The 6,000-nt window shown below is 41.3% G+C and overlaps 1 protein-coding gene across 10 annotated transcripts in view; it reads left to right on the top strand.

Annotated features, from left to right (window-relative positions):
* Window positions 1-2,420: 2,420 nt before the first annotated feature.
* Window positions 2,421-6,000, top strand: part of BLTP1 (bridge-like lipid transfer protein family member 1) — a 195,274-nt gene continuing 191,694 nt past the window's right edge. For 8 of the 10 annotated variants that reach the window (XM_014784542.2, XM_087437664.1, XM_087437665.1 and 5 more), the window contains exon 1: window positions 2,421-2,596. The gene's annotated coding sequence lies outside the window, so the exon portion shown is untranslated. Of the gene's footprint in view, window positions 2,597-4,084; window positions 4,171-6,000 lie in introns of those variants that run through there. The other 2 variants (XM_087437663.1, XM_087437668.1) reach the window with 2 other exon arrangements.

Genomic DNA, 6,000 nt, shown 5'->3' with positions numbered 1-6,000 from the left:
TTAATTGTAATAACTCCAAATGGGAATCAACCAAAATGTTCCTCAATAGGTGAATGGTTACACAGACAGTGGAACATCCATACATGGAACACTACTCAGCAATCAAAAGAACAAACTATTGATATACGCAACAACTTGGATGGACCTCAATGGCGTTGTGCTGAGCGAAAAAAGCCAGTCTCTAAAGGTCACATACTGTATGGTTTCATTTATATAACATTCTTGAAATGATGAAATTTTAGAGATGGAAGACACATTAGTGGTTGCCAGAGATTAGGGATGGTACAGGAAGGGGAGTGGTTGTTACTGTAAAGGGGTAGGGGTAGCACAAGGGGATATCTTTGTGGTGATAGAATAGTTCTGTATCTTGTTTGCAGTTATGGTTACATGAATTTACATGTGATAAAATGACATAAAGCTTTATACACACATTATACCAATGTCAAATTCCTGGTTTTCATGTTGTACTATAATTAAGTAAGATATAACCATTGGGGGAAACTGAGTGAAGGATACACAAGACCACTCTGTACTATCTTTGCAATTTCCTATGAATCTGTAATTATTTCAAAGTAAAAAGTTTGAAAAAATCATTACAGGGCTTACATTGTTTGAGCTATTCTTATCGAAGTCTCTGGATAGAGACAATTGCTTTTACACCCTTAGTTTAGTGGCATATTGGTAAAAAGCAAAACTAGATGGGAGACAAGTGAAGGGAGTAAGCCTTGCCATGAAAATTAGTGAATCAAATGAAACGTCAGAGAGCTTAATGATCGTCACAACATTACACTTATAGAATAGAAAGGCTTTTAAAATAAATAATTCATTTTTATGATGTTGTCTAATTCATATCTGTAGTTATAGGGTGGCTCTTGGTCATAGGGATGAAAAGGAAGTAGAGTTAGAAACTTTCATATTCCAACAGTTCACTCAGTGGTTAGATGATGACCACAGCGAATTTCACCTCCCTCTCCCCTCTTCCTTCTTAACTCTTTCCCTTAGCTCCAGGGCCATTTAGTTTCAGTTTAGTTTTTGATTCAAGGAACCTGAACCACACCTAGGGAATTTCTAGTATGGAGAACTTGTACTGGGACAATTTCCCCCTTGGGCAAAGTTGGTAGTTTGGCTGTAGCAAACTTGAATCCTTGTAGGGATCCTGGAGCTTTACTAGGAAACAAAGATTGAGTGATGAGAATTCTGGAGAATTCTTCCAGACTTTGAAAAATACTATTGAAATTAATTTCTTTGTAGAAGTGCAGAAATAAACTCTGAGAAGTTAATTCAAATAAGAGCGATAGGAGTGTCCCCAGGGGCAGGTGAAGTAACTAAGACTTTTTTGGCTTTATTTTAAAATTTGGTTTCATATCTGTTCCTTTTGAGGTAAGAGTGGAACTTCCACATGAAAATGTTAAGAGATGTGGTACTCAATAAGGAAATCAGATCTAGAGATGGAGATGTTTAGAACTGAAGAGGCAGTATACAGTAATGCTTAAGAGCATGAACTTTGGAGCCACACTGCTTGGGTTCAAAACCTAGCTTTCCAGTTTGACAAGTTACTTAACCTTCTGTACCTTAGTTTTTAATCTGTGAAACGGAAATAAATGGGGATAATAAGAGTATTTATCTCACAGGGTTTTGGGAGGATTAAATGAGTCAATGAATATAAAGTGCTTAGAACAGTGCCTGCCCCATGCTTAACACAGTTTGTTATTGCTAGTATATTACTGTTTGCACTTGTCTTATGGGCATAGTCCACATCTGCTCCAAGTAATCAGAAAGCTTCCCCAGGGCTAAGACTATTTCCCACTTTTCTCTTTCTATTACAATTCGTACATAAGAAGTGCGAAAAATACCTGTGATAAGCCTCTAACTCCAGGAAGTCATTTGCCTTGGTTCACCTGCTAAATAATATAAAGAGCCTTTCACTTTAAAAATGGTGAGCATCGAACCACTTTTCACTAATATAGCAATAACAGTTGAGAGATTCAGTGTGGCATTTCACACAATCAAGTTCCCTTTATTGATAGAGTCATAAAAGTATTGCTGTCTACTCCTAGCGGATTCATTTCACATCATAGCACCGGTCTCATTCTCTTTTTTGTCAGCACTGTTCCTTCCTGCCCGTGCTTATCTGTCTCCTGGCCTCAGGAAGGCCATTCATTAACACTCCCTTTGGGTGGGGAGCAAGGGGATTTTTTCAAATCCGCCCCTAACCACCGCCTCACGGGCCAGGCTCCGCCCCCAGCCCGGGGAGGGCGGGAGAAGGGGCGGGGCGCCGCCGATTCCTGGGCGGGGCTCGCGTGGCGTGCTTTGAGGCTCCGGCGCCGTGACGTATGACGCTACCAGTTGACGCAGCCGCAGTGCCGCCCGGCCCCAGTTTGGACCCCTCCCATCCTCCTCCGCCCACCTCTGTGTCAGTGGCTGGGGCCAGTGGTGGACCTGGGGTGGCGGGCCGGGGCGGCGGGGCTAGAGGCTGTGGGCGCGGGCAAAGCACTGTAGGCAGCGTCCGGCTCGGCGCCGCCGCCGCCGCCCAAGGCCCTCGGCGTCCCGCGGGGAGAGGCCGGAGCGGTTCCGGGCCGCCCCAGTCCTCGCCCAGGTAAGGGGACGGGTCGCAGTGGGCAGCACTTTTCCCAGCATCTCTGGACCTCAGCGCGTTCGGAGTCGGGGAGGTTTGGTTTCGTCACGGCTGTCTGCTGCGGCGTCGACTCAACTCTTATTCTTTTGCCATCCTTACCTGCAGCACGGGGACCTGTAGACCGGGTGTCAGAGGTCAATGGGAAGGCCTGCAAGGGCCATGACAGATAGTTGGGGGCTTGGATGCGGGAGCGGGCCCTGCGGATGGTGTTAAGGCGAGTGGGCGGCGCCTACTTGCTGGTGTGTGGACTCGGCGGGAAGGATAGGACACCTGCAAGCTCCGGCTTCAGCCTTTCTAGAAGCACCCGCCTGTGGGAGACCCCATACAGCGTAACACAGGGTCGATTGACCAAGGGCAGTGGAGTCTTAGAACTCCCCTTTTCTCCCCAGGCGTGGTGTGTTTTATATTGTATGTTGGTGTCTGCTGAGTCTACACTATGGAAGTATACATTTCAGCGGAAACATCTTTTGGCCAAAGGAAGGTGAAGGGAAGTTGATTTTCCTTCAGCAGAATTGTCGTCGTCTCCCCTCTCCCCATCCCCCCGTTGGCCTTAGTTTTGACGGTAGAAAGTTAGAGACGCTAGTTAAATGGAAAGAGTTCTTGTAAATTTCCTCTGTAAGGAAATCTTGGTTTTGTAACTGTCCAAGCGTGTAAGTTACAACTGGTTTCATGTTGCTGCTTTGACTCTGTGCGTAGCAATAAAGCTGATTTATTCTAAGTCAGCTAGACACATGAAGTATAAAAATAGGTGAATTAACCAGAATATTTATGTAACTATTGAGCGGTACATACTTTATGTGCATATATTATCTCGTTTAATCATCATAACAATCCTATCATGTCAGGTCTGTCGTTATTCTCATTGTATAGATGAAAACTAAAGCCCACAGCCGTGAAAAACAACTTAGCCAAAGTCGGAGCTGTGATTTAAGCCAGGTGATCTGACTTCAGTTTACAGTCCCTCAATCAGCGTGCTCTTCCATCTCCCAAGCATCTTAAGAGTGTGCAAGGTGATTTTCATTTGATAAAAAGTGTGCCAGGGGCTGGGAACAGGAAGGAAGCAGTGGTACCATTCTTGCCGCAAGGACCCAGCAATTTGAGAAAGCCATTTTTTAAAGGCTACATTTTGAGTATGTTTTAAAGGTGGGATTTGACCTGTAGAACCCTCTGACTACCCAAATCACCCTCTTTTTGTACGTACAGCGGTTTGGAAACCTTTGGAAGGCTGTAGTTTGGAAATTGTGGTCTTATCCTAGATTTAGGAGTATTTCTTGTTTGGAAACTTTAAAGATGGAAATGTAATATTGGACTAACACTGAAGACTTGCTTTGTGTATGTGTGCATGGGCAAGAGAGCATGTGTAATCAAATCATTTAATCTGAAATGGTGAAACTGGTGATAAAACCAGAATATCTTGTATAGTTGGTTAAAATGGTATTTATTTTCAAGTTTGTTAAGATGAAACACTGCAGACAGGCCTTCTGAAGATAAAGAGAAGGAAAAACAGAACATTGCAGACTCTGGAAAAAAATTGGGTAAATATTTTGGCTAAGCTTTTAAAAAATCTAATTTCCAGTTAAAGCTCAGATGGAGGAAATCTGACTTTCTGCTTCAGTTGTGGTTTAGTCTGCTTAAATTCTCAAGGAATGGGGGTGGGGTAGTGATGATTTATAATGTGACCTGCCAATCATTTTCCCTAACTTTTGAACTATTTGATACCTGACTGACAATTGAGTCATGTGCTTAGCTTGTGTATTGGCAGGAGAAAGCCAAGGGAAGCTTTTGCTTGATTCTCTATCAAGTGTCAATATTCTTTTCTCTCTTTTGCTTGCTCATTAATCTGCTCATGTTATAAAGGGTTTTAAAAAGAAATGAAGAACACTAGTTGACTTTTGGTTTGTTCTTCATACAATACTGTATATGATTGAACTTAGTATGAATGAGTATAAATGAAAATGAAAAGTATATTTTTTTACTGTGCGTTCTATGGAGAATAGAAGACATGGATAAACATGACAAAGAAATATTGAATTCATTTCATAAATATTTATTGAGTACCATATGTCAGGCATTATTTCAGGCTTGTAGTATACAGTAGTGGTCGTCATAGCCCTGGAGAGTACTAGAGTAGTGAATTTTTTTATAGAAGGCAATATTTTTGTGAACCCATACATTTTCTTGATTTTATATGCAGGGATATTTTGGTTTATAAGACTAGGGAAACAGCACTACCCATATGGTAAATTTTTGTATTTGTAATAAATTTTTCATATTATTTTAGTTAGTAAAGGAAAGTACTCCACTAGTACTACTTTAAGATAACAGTGGGAAACTAGGATTCTTATAGACTTCACTTTAGCATACTGTTTTTCGTGTTAAAAATAGTGAATGTCAGAATTTCATGGGAGTTTAAGAAAATTAACTCTTTAATTTGAGAAAATTTCAGGGAACTTATATATAACAAATAGAAGTGACGTAAACAGATAGGCAACAGTTTGGATGATGAATTGAGAGAGAGGAGCGTAGAAGCATGGTGATCAATTAGAGGCTATTGTAATAATCCAGGTGGCACATGAGAACCAGAAGTAAAGCAGTGCAAATGGGAATTAAGGGATGGAGAAGGATTAGATAGATGCAAAGGAGATAGAATAGATAGGATTTAGTGGGCTTGAGGGAAAGTGGAGTCAGAATAATTTCTAGCCACTATCATGGTCATGCACATAATTAATGTTTATTAAATATTTACAGGATAAATTAAATGAATTATCTGGTATCTGGCTTGGGAAACTGAGTGGATTCTGGGGCCATTTACTGAGTATAGGAAGAGCAATAGATTGAGAAACATGGTTGGAGATGAATTCAGTTTGGGGCTGTTATATACAAGGCATCTGTGACTTCTAAGAAATGTCATTTAGGCACTTGTATATATGGATCTGAGTTAAGCAGACCCAGCTTGAGATGTAAATTTTGGAGTCTCAGTTTATAGATGATAGTTAAAAGCAATGGGAATGGATGAGATCACTCAGGGAGAAAATGTAGAGTAATAGAAGAAAAATGAGGATTGGGGAATGCTAACATTTAAGGGTAAGGTGGAAGAAAAACACACCTTAAAGGAGATGGGTGGGAGTGGGCAGGTAAGTAGGAGAAAATCAAGAGAGTCACAGAAGTCAGTGGAAGAACTGAGTTTGGAGAAAAGGAATGAGTATTAGGCAGCTTTGAGACATCAAATAAAATGAAGACAACAGAAGTATCCCCTGGATGTCAATTAAGAAGTTGTTGACCTGAGCAAGAGCAATTGTATAGGTGGATCCAGTTCACACTGGGTAAGAGATAAGGAAATTGAAATAGCTAATGTCATTTACTCT

Source organism: Ceratotherium simum, chromosome 12, assembly GCF_057802395.1.
Source record: "Ceratotherium simum simum isolate JZ-2026a chromosome 12, ASM5780239v1, whole genome shotgun sequence".
Lineage (NCBI taxonomy): Eukaryota > Metazoa > Chordata > Mammalia > Perissodactyla > Rhinocerotidae > Ceratotherium > Ceratotherium simum.
The sequence above is the reverse complement of the archived record's forward strand: the minus strand, read 5'-3'. Positions and strand labels throughout refer to the sequence as shown.